Consider the following 14,779-nt stretch of genomic DNA (forward strand, 5'->3'; position numbering starts at 1 on the left):
TGACACCAGGCGGGCGTGCCCTCGGCCTAATGGCTTGGGCGCAACTTGCGTTCAAAGACTCGATGGTTCACGGGATTACGCAATTCACACCAAGTATCGCATTTAACTTCGTTCTTCATCGATCACGAGGCCGAGATATCCGTTGCGAGTCGTTCTATATGCTGCGACAAAGAACAACATCAACTGAAGCGACACATGAGCGGTGCGGCGACAAGAGATGTGTCCCTTTTTCATTCGATTCCTTGCGCGATTCGTGCGAGGGGGTTATTTCGTTTTGCATCGAAGAAGTTGATCGACATCTCACCCACCCAATGGGCAAAAGGGATGACAAGACCGGCCGCTCCGACCGCGGGGGTGGGGGCGAACAACGATGCACCCACCACCTCCGATGTTTGTATAGCAGCGTTCACGAATTGGATTACGCTGGGCGGGTTTCGACAATGATCCGCCAGCGAGTTCACCTCACGAAACCTTATTCGACTTCTCCTTCCTCTAAATGATAAGGTTCGGTGGACTTCTCATGACGTCGCGGCGTGAACCATACGTCGCCATGATCGAACACTTCACGGACCATTCAATCGGTAGGGAGCGGCAGGCGGTGTGTACAAAAGCGGGGGCGTAGTCAGCGAGCTGATGACTCGCTTACTAAAATTCCTCGTTGAAGACCAACAATTGCAATGATCTATCCCCATCACGATGAAATTTCAAAGATTACGGGCACAGTCGGCCAAGGCTATAGACTTCGTTGAATACATCGATTGTAGCGCGTGCGACCCGGAACATCTAAGGGCATCACGGACACATTATTGCCTCAAACTTAGTGGCCTAAAGGCCATAGTCCCTCTAAGAAGCTAGCCACGAAGGATCACCTCCGTGTAGCTAGTTAGCGGTGAGTCTCGTTAGTTAGCAGAATTAACCCGGACAAATCGCTCCACCAACTAAGAACGGCCATGCACCACCACCCATAGAATCAAGAAAGAGCTCTCGATCTGTCAATCCTTACTATATGTGGACACAGTAAGTTTCCGTGTTGAGTCAAATTAAGCCCGAGCTCTCCCTCCTGATGGTGCCCTTAGTCAATTCCTTTAAGTTTGACCTTGCGACCATACTCCCCGGAACCCAAAGACTTTGATTTCTCATAAGGTCTTGCGTGAGTCCTAAAAGCAACATCCGCTTGATCCACATTCGGTGGCATCGTTTATAGTTGAGACTAGGGCGGTGTCGATCGTCTTGAGCCCCCAACTTCGTTCTTGATTAATGAAAACATCCTTGGCAAATGCTTTTCGCGATTGTTGAGTCTTTCATAAATCCAAGAATTTCTCGACTATAAATCTGAATGCCCCATGCATCCACATTAATCATTACTCCGATCCAGAAGGCCAACACAATAGGATCGAAATCCTATGATGTTATCCCATGCTAATGTATACAAGCGTGGGCACCCTTTGAGCACTCTAATTTCTCTGGCCAGCTTCGAATGCGAGCAAAGGCCTTGGCAAGGCCAAAGGCGCCGATGGAGTCGCCGACGGAAGGCACAAGGCGTCCTTAACATGACGGGGAGAATGGGCAAGCCAGCTCGAGCCCATAGCGTATAAAGCCACCGAGATCTTTGCCCGATATAGGGAACACGGTCTTGAAGTCGTTGGCTACATTTCTATGGGCACGGGCTTGACCGGCCGAAAATCATCACCCGGCCACTAGCGTGACGATTGACCCTACCGTTGGTGAGTCATTGCGGAACTATCCGACCCCGTGGGGCTGCGGACGCACCCACCTCCGGGTTCGAGGGAGCCACGTCGAAGCGGCGGATCTCTACCTTAAGAGCTAAAAAACTTCGTCAATCTGCGGGCAACATTGTATATGCGAAACGGGGACACTTTTCTTTGCCCGCATCGAGCCACCGGGTGCCCTGCGCTCGAGGCACCCGCATCAACGTCCTAGGTTGCGATGGTGTGGCTCCCGCACATCAAGCACCAAGGTGCCAGGCTGCTCGAATCCGCACATCAAAGGCACCAAGGTGCCGATGGTGCGGGCTCCCACGACCAAGGGCCGAGGTTGCCGATGGTGTTCGAGCTCCCACATCAACGCAAGTGCCGATGGTGCCGAGGCTCCCGCGACCGGGGGCTAGGTTGCCGATGGTGCCCGAGGCTCCCGCATCAGGGCCTAGGTGCCGATGGTGGCCGAGGCTTGCACGACCAGGGCCTGGGGTGCCGATGGTCCGAGGCTCTCGCGACCAAGCCTAGGTTGCCGATGGTGCCCGGGCTCCCGCGACAGGGGCCTAGGTTGCCGATGGTGCCGAGGCTCCCGCACATCAAGCACCAAGGTGCCGATGGTGCCGGCTCCCACCGACCAGGGCCTGGGTGCCGATGGTGCAGAGGCTCTCGCACGACCAAGGGCCTAGGTTGCCGATGGTGGCGAGCTCCTACATGACCGAGGGCCTGGGTGCCGATGGTGGCCAGGAGCTCCCGCACGACCCGAGCGCCTAGGTTGCCGATGGTGGCGAGGCTCCGCGACCAAGGGCCTAGGTTTCGATGGTCCAAGGCTCCGTACGTCCAGCGACAATGTGCGATGCTCCCGGCCTACCATCGACGATGGGTTACCAAGGGTGCGATGCTCAGCACGAAGGCCCAAGGTCTGGGAGGATCTTGTTCCAAAGGGAGGGGCCGGGATGATTCAAAGGGAGGGACACAGGGGAGGGGCAGGGACGACTTGTAACCGTTTCGATATTAGGGATGGCTCGCCGGACACGCCAGGATGGCTCGCGAACACCAGCGGGATAGATCGCGGGAACACCCAGGAACCTAACGGCGATGGGGAAAACACCGCGTGGGGCATGAAATGGGCGTGGCGGTGCCTGGAGCCTGTTCGCCTCAATATCACCTCCCCTAAAGGCTAAAAAACTTGGTCAATGTGCTGCAGGCGACATTCATGTGCGAAGCAGGACACTTTATGGTGCCGACGCTTACGCGCACCAGCAGGGGGCCAAAAATTAGCTTTGGTGCCGACCCTCCTTTGTCCGATGCACCAAGGTGCAATCTTGCCGATGCTCAAACACATCAAAGGGGCGGTGGTACCCGATGGCCCGCACCACGGGGATAACTGCGCTGCCGATAGTGTCAGGCTACGCAGCGGGCCAAGGTCTTGAGGCTCTCGTTGCAAAAGGAGGGCGAGACGATTCATTCATTGTTAGATGCAGGACGTACAGCGTATCCGAATCCTACCTTTGGGGCGATTCATTCATTGTTGGTAGGAACATGTAGCGGTATCAAATTCTACCTTTTGGGATTGGGAGAGGACTCGTTGCGGCGTTGTGTATCCGGGATGGCTCGTAGGATCATCATGGGATGGATCGTCGAACATGCAAGAACCTAACGGTGGTGGGGGACGCGGCGATGGGCATCACGATGGGCGGTGCTGGATAACCTGGCATCAATATCACTTCCCCTAAAGAGCTAAAAACTTGGTCAATGTGCTACAGTTGACATTCATTAATAAAGCAGGGACGGAGTTTGGAATGTGCGAAGCGAGACACTTTTTTCTAAGCAGCTCCCATGAATCCGAGGCACCAAGGTGCGATGTTGCCGATGACCCTCACCGCGGGATGGCCTACGTTGCGGATGTTGCCAGGGCTCCGTTACGCGCTGAAATGGGGCAAGTTTTTTTTCGCCACTTACATAGTATTTTAATTGAAAATTTTTTGTTGGCAAAAGAAATACAAAATGAATGAAATATGGCATGATGGCGCGATAGATAATTGAACAAGTGCTCGGGCCATGTGATTAGGGGCTTCTTTTCGCACCACCTGACCCCATTTGTCGATGTTTCCAGAAGCGGCCTGACCAAGTGTTTAACAGAAATTTTTTACGTTGGCCCAAAACAAATACAAAGTATGGCATGGCATGTACGGCGAGAACGGCGAAAATTGAACAAGTGCGGGCGCCAACACTGGAGCTCGCACCCGCACCACCACGGCAGCCATGTTTCCGGGGGCGGCACGGCCAAGTGTTTAACTAACTCCTTACCTAAGTCCCCACTTGGGGACCCAGGGTCGGGACGTGCAAAGAACAAGGGTGGATCGGAAGGAGATGGGGGAGGGGCGAATCGAGCGACAAAGGGCTGAATCTCGGTGGATCGTGGCAGCAAGGCCACTCGCCGCAATACCCGTCAGCGTATTTAAGTCGTCACCAAAGTTCTACCCGCGCTCGGTGGGAATTACGCTCCAAGGAGGCGCCCGCGACTTCCGCCGCGGTCGCTGCACCTCGACCGCGTGCCCAGGGGCCAAGGCCCCTCTGCGGGTCGACAATCGGGCGACGAAGCGCGTCGTCGCTTCTGGCGGATTCGACTTAGAAGCGTTCGGTCATAATCCGGCGCACGGTAACCGCCCGGCTTTTCAACCAAGCGCGATGACCAATTGTGCGAATCAGCGGTTCCTCTTACTAGGTTGAATTACTATTGCGACGGCCATCGGTGAGGGTAAAACTCTTTGTCTCGACGGTCTAAACCCAGCTCGCGTTCCCTATTGGTGGGTGAACAATCCAACACTTGGTGAATACGCTTCACAATGATAGGAAAATGACATCGAAGGATCAAAAAGCAACGTCGCTATGAGCGCTTGGCGCCACAAGCGTTATCACAATGGTAACTTGCAGACCTCTAGCTTCAAATTCCGAAGGTCTAAAGGATCGATAGGCCTTTCGGTTCGTATTCGTCTGGAAATGAGAATCAAGCGAGCTTTTACCTTTTGTTCCACGAGATTTACGTTCTCGTTGAGCTCATCTTAGGACACTGCGTTATCTTTTAGCAGATGTGCCCTGACCAAACTCACACGACAATGTCTTCCCGCGGATCGGCCGGCGTAGCCGACCTTGGGTCCAAAAGAGGGCGTGCCCGCCCTCGTTCACGGAATAAGTAAAATAACGTTAAAAGTAGTGGTATTTCAATTTCGCTTGAGAGCTCCCTTATCTACACCTCTCAAGTCATTTCACAAAGTCGGACTAGTCAAGCTCATGATCTTCTTTCCCGGATTACGCCAAGCCCTTCCCTTGGGCGTGGTTTCATTGGATAGTAGAGCGGGGGCGATGGAATCTCGTTAATCCATTCATCGCGTCACTAATTAGATGGCGAGGCATTTGGCTATAAGAAGTCATAGTTACTCCGCCGTTTACCGCGCTTGGTTGAATTTCTTCACTTTGACATTGAGCCTTGGCGGAATCACATTCGTGAGCATCCGCGAGGACCATCATAATGCTTTGTTTTAATTAAACGGTCAGATTCCCTTAATAGTACCCGTTACGAGTCATTTTCGTGCAGGAAAGGCCCCGAAGGCCGTTCGGTCCGTCCCCGCCGGCGCGGCGACCCGCTCTCGCCGAAGCGGCTCGGCAGTGCCGGCAGCCGACAGGTTGGGGCCAGGACCCCGTGCCGACCCTCGAGCCAATCCTTTTCAGATTCTGAGGATCCATTTGCGCTTCACCTACATTGTTCCATTGACGGTATTCACCTTGGAGACTGATGCGGTTATGGAAGTCTGACCGGGCGCGGACGGCACTTTCGGTCCTCCGGATTTTCAAGGGCCGCGGGGGCTGCCGGACACCGCGACGTGCGGTGCTCTTGGCCAGCGGACCCTACTCGGTGAGCCGTTTCGAGTGGTGAGGCCGTTAGCGAAAGATAACTCTTCAAGGGCCCCGCCGACGTCTCAGACTCCCTAACGTTGCCGTCGTAGCCGCGTCCCGGTTCGAGAATACCCGATTCCCTTTCGAAGCTCGCGCTGAAGCGCGCTATCGGACCAGGCTTCCCCGTCTCTTAGGATCGACTAACCCATGTGCAAGTGCCGTTCACATGGAACCTTTCCCCTCTTGACCTTCAAAGTTCTCATTTGAATATTTGCTACTACCACCAAGATCGCACCAGCCGACCGCTCGCCGGGCTCGCGCCGGGTTTTGCGGCGCGCGCCGCCCCTCCACTCATCGGGGCAGCTCTTGCCCGACGGCGGGTATAGGTCGCGCGCTTAAGCCATCCATTTCGGGGCTAGTTGATTCGGTGAGTTGTTTACACTCATGCGTAGTTCGACTTCCATGACCACCAGTCTGCTGTCTTAATCGACCAACACCCTTTGTGGGTTCTAGGTTAGCGCGCTTGATTGGGCGTAACCCGCTTCGGTTCATCCCGCATCGCCAATTAACTTACCAAAAATGGCCACTTGGGCTCTCGATTCCGTGGTGCGGCTCAGCGAAGCAACCGCACGTCCTACCTATTTAAGTTTGAGAATAGGTCGAGGCGTTGCGCCCCGATACCTCTAATCATTGGCTTTACCCGATAGAACTCGCTGAGGGCTCGGCTATCACGAGGAAACTTCGGAGGAACCGGCTACTAGACGGTTCGATTAGTCTTTCGCCCTATACCGTCAGACGAACGATTTGCATCGGTGTCGCTGCGGGCCTCCACGAAGTTTCCTGCGGCCGCCCTTCGAGCATAGTTCACCATCTTTCGGTCTGGCAGATGCCATCTCCTCGAACCCTTCTCGGAAGATCAAGGTCGGTCGGCGGTGCACCGTGAGGATCCCATAATCAGCTTCCTTGCGCCTTACGGGTTTCAGCCCGTTGACTCGCACACATGTCAGACTCCTTGGTCCGTGTTTCAAGGCGGGCCGAATGAAACCGCGGGCCGACGCCGGAGCACCGCGAGTGCCGAAGCACGCCAGACGGCGTGCTGGATCCGCGAGGCGACGACGTCTCCACAGGCGTATCAAAGGCCCGGCTTGGGCGCCGCCACGTCGGTACGCCCAGGCGATCGGCGGACCGGCTCGCGTTCACATCCGGCCGGGCGCATCGCCGCCCCATCGCTTCCCTCCCGACAATTTCAAGCACTCTTTGACTCTCTTTTCAAAGTCCTTTTCATCTTTCCTCGCGGTACTTGTTACATCTCGGTCTCTCCCCGTATTTAGCCTTGGGCGGAATTTACCGCCCGTTAGAACTGCATTCCCAAACAACGACTCGTGAACGGCGCCTGGTGCGGCGGTGGAGCACGACAGGGCTCTCACCCTCTCCGGCGCCCCTTTCGAGGACTTGGCCCGGTCCGCCGAGGCGGCTTCTCGGACCTAATTCGAACCCGGTGGCCGATTCTCAAGCTGGGCTTTCGGTTCGCTCGCCGTTACTGGGGAATCTGGTAGTTTCTTTTCCTCCGCTTATTGATATGCTTAAGCTTCGTAGGTAATCCCGCTGACTGAGGGTCGCGATGCGTGCCGAAAGGGTTTAAGGGTCTCGATCGACGACGCACGACTCCGAACGAGTTTGCTTGCAGCATTACCACCGATCGTCGCGACGATTATGTCGTCGAGGACTCGGGTTTAGCCAACCAGCGCGTAGGCGCACGGGAGGCCAATTTCCGCCAGCAGTCCAACCGAGTCGAGGATCGAGGGTTAGATGGGGCGACGATGCGTGACACCCGGGCAGACGTGCCCTCGGCCTAATGGCAGGGCGCAACTTGCGTTCCAAAGACTTCGATGGTTCACGGATTACGCAATTCACACCAAGTATCGCATTTCGCTCGTTCTTCATCGATGCGAGCCGAGATATCCGTTGCGAGAGTCGTTCTATACTTTGCGACAAAGAACAACATCAGCGAAACGCGACACCGCGAACGGTGCGGCGACAAGAGATGTGTCCCTTTCATTTCGATTCCTTGGCGCGATTCGCGCCGGGGTTTGTTCGTTTTGCATCGAAGAAGTTGATCGACATCTCACCCCACCCAATGGGCAAAGGGATGACAAGACCGGCCGCTCGACACGCGGGGTGGGGCGAACGATGCACCGCACCACCTCCGATGTTGTATACAACGCGTTCCGGAGTCGTTACGCTGGCGGGGTTTCGACAATGATCCTTCCGCAGGTTCACCTACGGAAACCTTACGACTTCTCCTTCCTCTAAATGATAAGGTTCGGTGGACTTCTCGCGGCGTCGCGAGCGTGAACCGCCCGCGTCGCCGCGATCCGAACACTTCACCGGACCATTCAATCGGTAGGGCGACGGGCGGTGTGTGCAAACGGGGCGTAAGTCAACGCGGTGATGACTCGCGCTTACTAATTCCTCGTTGACCAACAATTGCAATGATCTATCCCCATCACGATGAAATTTCAAAGATTGCGGGCACATCGGCCAGGCTATAGACTCGTTGAATACATCGGTGTAGCGCGCGTGCGGCCCGAACATCTAAAGGCATCCGGACACATTATTGCCTCAAACTTCCGTGGCCTAAAGGCCATAGTCCCTCTAAGAAGCTAGCCACGAAGGATCACCTCCGTGTAGCTAGTTAGCGAGTGAGTCTGTCGTTAACGGAATTAACCGGACAAATCGCTCCACCAACTAAGAACGGCCATGCACCACCACCCATAGAATCAAGAAAAACTCTCGGTCGTCAATCCTTACTATATGCGGACACTGGTAAGTTTCCCGTGTTGAGTCAAATTAAGCGCGAGGCTCCACCTGATGGTGCCCTTCGTCAATTCCTTTAAGTTTCAGCCTTGCGACCATACTCCCCGGAACCCAAGACTTTGATTTCTCATAAGGTGCCGGCGGAGTCCTAAAAGCAACATCCAGCGATCCACGGTCGGCATCGTTTATGGTTGAGACTAGGACGGTGTCGATCGTCTTGAGCCCCCAACTTTCGTTCTTGATTAATGAAAACATCCTTGGCAAATGCTTTCGCGGTTGTTCGTCTTTCATAAATCCAAAATTTCTCCTCGACTATAATCGAATGCTGACATCACTGTTAATCATTACTCCGATCGAAACCAATAGGATCGAAATCCTATGATGTTATCATGCTAATGTATACAAGCGTAGGCACTGCTTTGAGCACTCTAATTTCTTCAAAGTAACGCGCCGGAGGAGGACGACCCGGCAATTAAGGCCGGAGCGCATCGCCGGCGTGGGGACAGCGGACCGGTGCTCACGTGAGGCGGACCAATGACCCACCTAAAGTCAACTTCTGAGCTTTTAAGCGCAACAACAAATATACGCTATTGGAGCTGGAATTACCGCGGTACTGGCACCGGACTTGCCTCCAATGGATCCTCGTTAAAGGGATTTGGGTGTACTCATTCCAATTACAGACTCATAGAGCGGTATTATTGTTGTTGTCACTACCTCCGTGTCGGGATTGGGTAATTTGCGCCTGCTGCGCCTTGGATGTGGTAGCCGTTTCTCAGGCTCCCTCTCGGAATCGAACCTAATTCTCCGTCACCGTCACCCACCATAGTAGGCCACTATCCTACCATCGAAAGTTGATAGGGCAGAAATTTGAATGATCGTCGCGGCACAAAGGCCGTGCGATCCGTCGAGATTATCATGAATCATCGAGCAACAGGCAAAGCCCGCGTCGACCTTTATCTAATAGTGCATCCTTCAGAAGTCGGGGTTTGTTGCGCGTATTGGCTCTAGAATTTTACGGTTATCGAGTAGCAAATACCATCAAACAAACTATAGCGGTTTAATGAGCCATTCGCGGTTTCACGTCTGAATTTGTTCATACACACATGCATGGCTTAATCTTTGAGACAAGCATATGACTACTGGCGGGATCAACCAGGTAGCATTCCTCATGACGTCGACCTGCATGGCTCTCAACATGCAGCGTGAAACCTTGAAGAGATATAACGGCACGAGCATCGTCCGTGTCAAGAGACAAAATGCATAGGCATCGAGACAGGGCTAAACCTACTCAAAATATTTTCCGCATCGAAAGCACGAACGAGCACCCGTGCACCGACGAGGCCACACGATTTAAGGGGCACACTCGGGACAGGGGCACGATTGTGGTCCACCACGCAAAGGGCACGAGATGGAGAAGGGACGGCAACACATCAATAATTCCATCTGGCTTGGGTACGCAACCAGGGATCCCGATCGCATCCACAGGTTCAATTAGAACAAGGGGAGTTAATGAAGAGGTGTGGCTCGACAGTTCGATGCGGGTAGCATGGAATGCCAATACACACAACAAAACACCACTCATATGCCCATTGCGTACTGGTGGTAGCACCACACTGCAGCCAACAACCCGCAACCAATGTATTGGTAGGGGCGGAAGGAACAATGAAACGAGGCACACCACAAACGCTTGGCACGAGAACTACGAGGACAAAATCCCATGGGACTTGGTCAAGCCAGACCGAGCCTACAAACTCAACTTACGCCCCGGTGAGCCGTTGCCGTCAAAGGGACTTGATCTGGGGTCACGAGCCGCTTCGAATGCGAGCAAAGGCCTTGCAAGGCCAAGGCGCCGATGGTCTCGACTTGGAAGGCACAAGGCGTCCTTAACATGACGGGGAGAATGGGCAAGCCAGCTCGAGCCCATAGCAATATAAGCCACCCAAGAGATCTTTGCCCGATATAGGGAACACGGTCTTGAGTCGTTGGCTACATTTCTATGGGCACGGGCTTGACCGGCAAAATCATCACCCGGCCACTAGCGCCGGCGATTGACCCACCACCGTTGGTGAGTCATTGCGGGACTATCAAACCCCGTGAAGCTGCGGACACCACCTCGGGTTCGAGGGGCCACGTCGAGGGCAGCGGATCTCTACCCCTTAAACTAAAAAACTTCAATCCGTCGCTACCGAGGCAACATTCGTATATACGAAACGAGGGACACTTTTCTTTAGCCGCATCGAGCCACGGGGTGCCCTAACGCTCGAGGCACCGCACATCAACGTCCTAGGTTGCCGATGGTGTCCGGGCTCGCACATCAAGCACAAGGTGCCAATGCTTTCGAGCTCCGCACATCCAAGGCACCAAGGTGCCGATGGTGCCAGGCTCCCGCACGACCAAGGGGCCGAGGTTGCCGATGGTGTTCGAGCCCGCACATCCAAGCACCAAAGTGCCGATGGTGCCGAGGCTCCCGCACGACCGGGGGCCTGGGTTGCCGATGGTGAGGCTCCCGCATCAAGGGCCTGGTGCCGATGGCCGAACCCGCGACCAAGGGCCTAGGTGCCGATGGTCCCGGAGGCTCTGCGACCAAGGGCCTAGGTTGCCGATGGTGCCGGGCTCGCACGACCAGGGGCCTAGGTTGCCGATGGTGCCGAAATCCACATCAAGCACCAAGTGCCGATGGTGCCGAGGCTCCCGCGTGAGGCCTAGGTGCCGATGGTGCTGAGGCTCTCACCGGGCCTAGGTTGCCGATGGTGGCGAAGCTCCCCATGACAGGGCCTGGGTGCCGATGGTGGCCAGGCTCCCGCTGCGACCAGCGCCTGGGTTGCCGATGGTGGCCGGGCTCCGCACGACAAGGGCCTAGGTTTCGATGGCGTCAAGGCTCCCGACACGTCAAGCAGCAATGTGCATGCTCCCGTACCATCGACGTCCTAGGTTACCAAGGGTGCGATGCCAACACGACCAAGGGCCCAGGTCTTGGGATCTTGTTCAAAAAGGAGGGGCAGGATGATTCAAAGGGGAGGGACAGGGGGAGGGGCGGGACGACTTGTAACCGTTTGATATTAGGGATGGCTCGTAGAACAGCCAGGATGGCTCATGAACACCGCCAGGATGATCGGCCGGAGCACCTTAGAGAACCCTAGCGGCGATGAAACCGCAAGCGTGCGGGCATGAAATGGGCGTGGGCGTGCCTGGACAACCCCTGCCTTCAATATCACCTCCCCTAAAGAGCTAAAAAACTTGGTCAATGTGCTGCAGGCGACATTCGTAATATGCGAGCAGGACACTTGGTGCTTACATACCACCAGGGAGACTAAAATTAGCTTTTGCTTTCGACCCTCCCTTTGTCAGTGCACCAAGGTCGATGCTTGCCGATCTCCGACACATCAAAGGCGGTGGTGTAGATGGCCCACTTCCAGGATAGCACCGCAGCGCGATAGTGTCTGAAGCTACAGGAGACCAAAGGTCTTAAGAGCTCTCGTTGCAAAGGGGAGGGGCAGGGCGATTCATTCATTGTTAGATGCAGGACATGCAGCAGTGTCAGAATCCTTTAGGGACGATTCATTCATTATTGGGTGGGAACATGTAGCAGTATCCGAATTCTACCTTTGGGATTGGGAGGGACTCGTTCTTGCCGTTTGTGTATCCGGGATGGCTCATGGGATCATCAGCAGGGATGGATCGTGAACACCATGGAACCTAAGGTGGTGAGAACGCAGGCGTGGGGCATGCGATGGGCATGGGGCGGTGCCACTGGATAACCCGGCGCTCAATATCACTTCCCCTAAGAGCTAAAAAAACTTGGTCAATGTGCTACCGTTGACATTCGTATGCGAAGCAGGGGGAGTTTTGAGATGTAAACGAGGACACTTTTTCAGCCCAACTCCGCGGATCAGAGGCACCAAGGTCTGCGATGTTGCCGATGACCCTCACCACGGGATGGCCTACGTTGCGGATGTTGCCGGGCTCCGTTACACTTTGAAATGGGGCAGAAGTTTTTTTTCGCCACTTACATTAGTATTTTTAATTGAAAATTTTACTATTGGAAAAGAAATACAAGAAAAGAATGAAATATGGCATGATGGCCGCGATAGATAATTGAACAAGTGCTGGGCATGTAGCGGTTGAGGCTACTTTTCGCACCACGCTGCCCCATTGTCGCGATGTTTCCAGAGACGCACGGAAATGTTTAACTTAGAAATTTTTACGTGGCCCAAACAAATACAAGTATGGCATGGCATGGCGCGAACGCAATTGAACAAGTGCGGGCGTAACACTGGGAGCTTCGCTGCCACCACCGGCCCCGTTGTGCCATGTTTCACGGGGCAGCGGATCTCTACCCTTAAAGAGCTAAAAACTTCGTCAATCTGCTGCAGGCAACATTCGTATATGCGAAACGGGACACTTTTCTTTAGCCCGCACATCCGAGCCACCAGGGTGCCCCTGCTGCTCGAGGCACCCGCATCCAACGTCCTAGGTTGCCGATGGTGTCCGAGGCTCCCGCATCAAGCACCAAGGTGCCAATGCTGCTCGAGGCTCCCGCATCCAAGGCACCAAGGTGCCGATGGTGCCAGGCTCCCGCGACCAAGGGCCGAGGTTGCCGATGGTGTTCGAGGCTCCCGCATCCAAGCACCAAAGTGCCGATGGTGCCCGAGGCTCCCGCACGACCAGGGCCTAGGTTGCCGATGGTGCCCGAGGCTCCCGCATCAAGGGCCTAGGTGCCGATGGTGGCCGGGCTCCCGCACGACCAGGGCCTAGGTGCCGATGGTCCCGGGCTCTCCGCACGACCAAGGGCCTGGGTTGCCGATGGTGCCCGAGGCTCCCGCACGACCAGGGGCCTGGGTTGCCGATGGTGCCGAGGCTCCCGCATCCAAGCCAAGGTGCCGATGGTGCCCAGGCTCCCGCACGACCAGGGCCTGGGTGCCGATGGTGCCGAGGCTCTCACGACCAAGGGCCTAGGTTGCCGATGGTGGCCGAGCTCCTACATGACCAGGGGCCTGGGTGCCGATGGTGGCCGAGGCTCCCGCACGACCAGGCGCCTGGGTTGCCGATGGTGGCCGAGGCTCCCGCACGACCAAGGGCCTAGGTTTCCGATGGCGTCAAGAGCTCCAGCGTCACAGCAGCAATGTGCCGATGCTCCCGTACCATCGACGTCCTAGGTTACCAAGGGTGCTGATGCTCCGGCACGACCAAGGGCCCAAGGTGCGGAGGATCTTGTTCCAAAGGGAGGGACGGGATGATTCAAAGGGGAGGGACACGGGGAGGGGCCAGGGACGACTTGTAACCGTTTTCGATATTAGGGATGGCTCGCCGGAGCACCGCCAGGATGGCTCGCCGGAGCACCGCCAGGATAGATCCGGAACCGGGAACCTAACCGGCGATGGGGGAAACCGACGTCTGGGCATGAAATGGGCGTGGGCGTGCCTGGACAACCCTGTTCGCCTCAATATCACCTCCCCTAAAGAGCTAAAAAACTTGGTCAATGTGCTGCGGGCGACATTCATGTATGCAAGCAGGGACACTTTATGGTGCCTGACATACACGCAGAGGGGCCCAAAATTAGCTTTGGTGCTCGACCCTCCGCACATCCGATGCACCAAGGTGCCGATGCTGCCGATGCTCCGAACACATCAAAGGGCGGTGGTGCCGATGGCCCCTGCAGGATAGCACTGCTGCGATAGTGTGTCTGAGGCTCTGCAGAGGCCAAAGGTCTTGGGGCTCGTTGCAAAGGGGAGGGCAGGGGCGATTCATTCATTGTTGGGTCGGACATCAGCGTATCGAATCCTACCTTTGGACGATTCATTCATTATTGGTCCGAACATGTACGTGTCAAATTCTACCTTTGGGATTGAGGAGGGACTCGTTCGCCGTTTGTGTATCCGGGATGGCTCAGTGGATCATCGCAGGATGGATCGTCGAACCTGCCGAGAACCTTACCGGTGGTGGGGAACGAGCGTCCGGGCATCCGATGGGCATGGGCGTGCACTGGATAACCCGGCTGCTCAATATCACTTCCCCTAAAGCTAAAAACTTGGTCAATGTACTGCCGTTGACATTCATTATGCAAACGAGGGCGAGGTTTGGATGTAAAGCGAGGGACACTTTTCAGCACGCTCCCATGAATCCGAGGCACCAAGGTGCGATGTTGCCGATGACCCTCACTGCGGGATGGCCTCGTTGCGGATGTTGCGAGGCTCCGTTACGACTGAAATGGGGCAAGTTTTTTCGCCACTTACACTTAGTATTTTAATTGAAAATTTTTACTGTTGGCCCAAAAAGAAATACAAAAGCGAATGAAATATGGCATGATGGCCAGTAGAATAATTGAACAAGTGCTCGGGACGATTGAGCTACTT

General features: G+C 55.3%; 1 non-coding gene and 1 pseudogene across 1 annotated transcript; both read right to left on the reverse strand.

The window, feature by feature from the left end:
* Positions 1-154, reverse strand: LOC128288807 (5.8S ribosomal RNA). The gene has a single exon (XR_008278795.1). It is a non-coding gene; the product is annotated as a 5.8S ribosomal RNA (ribosomal RNA).
* A 7,280-nt stretch (positions 155-7,434) lies between these two features.
* On the reverse strand, positions 7,435-7,585 carry LOC128288812 (5.8S ribosomal RNA; annotated as a pseudogene).
* Between the last annotated feature and the right edge of the window lie 7,194 nt (positions 7,586-14,779).

The sequence above is a fragment of the Gossypium arboreum genome, unplaced genomic scaffold (assembly GCF_025698485.1).
Source record: "Gossypium arboreum isolate Shixiya-1 unplaced genomic scaffold, ASM2569848v2 Contig00294, whole genome shotgun sequence".
NCBI classification, from domain to species: Eukaryota; Viridiplantae; Streptophyta; class Magnoliopsida; order Malvales; family Malvaceae; genus Gossypium; species Gossypium arboreum.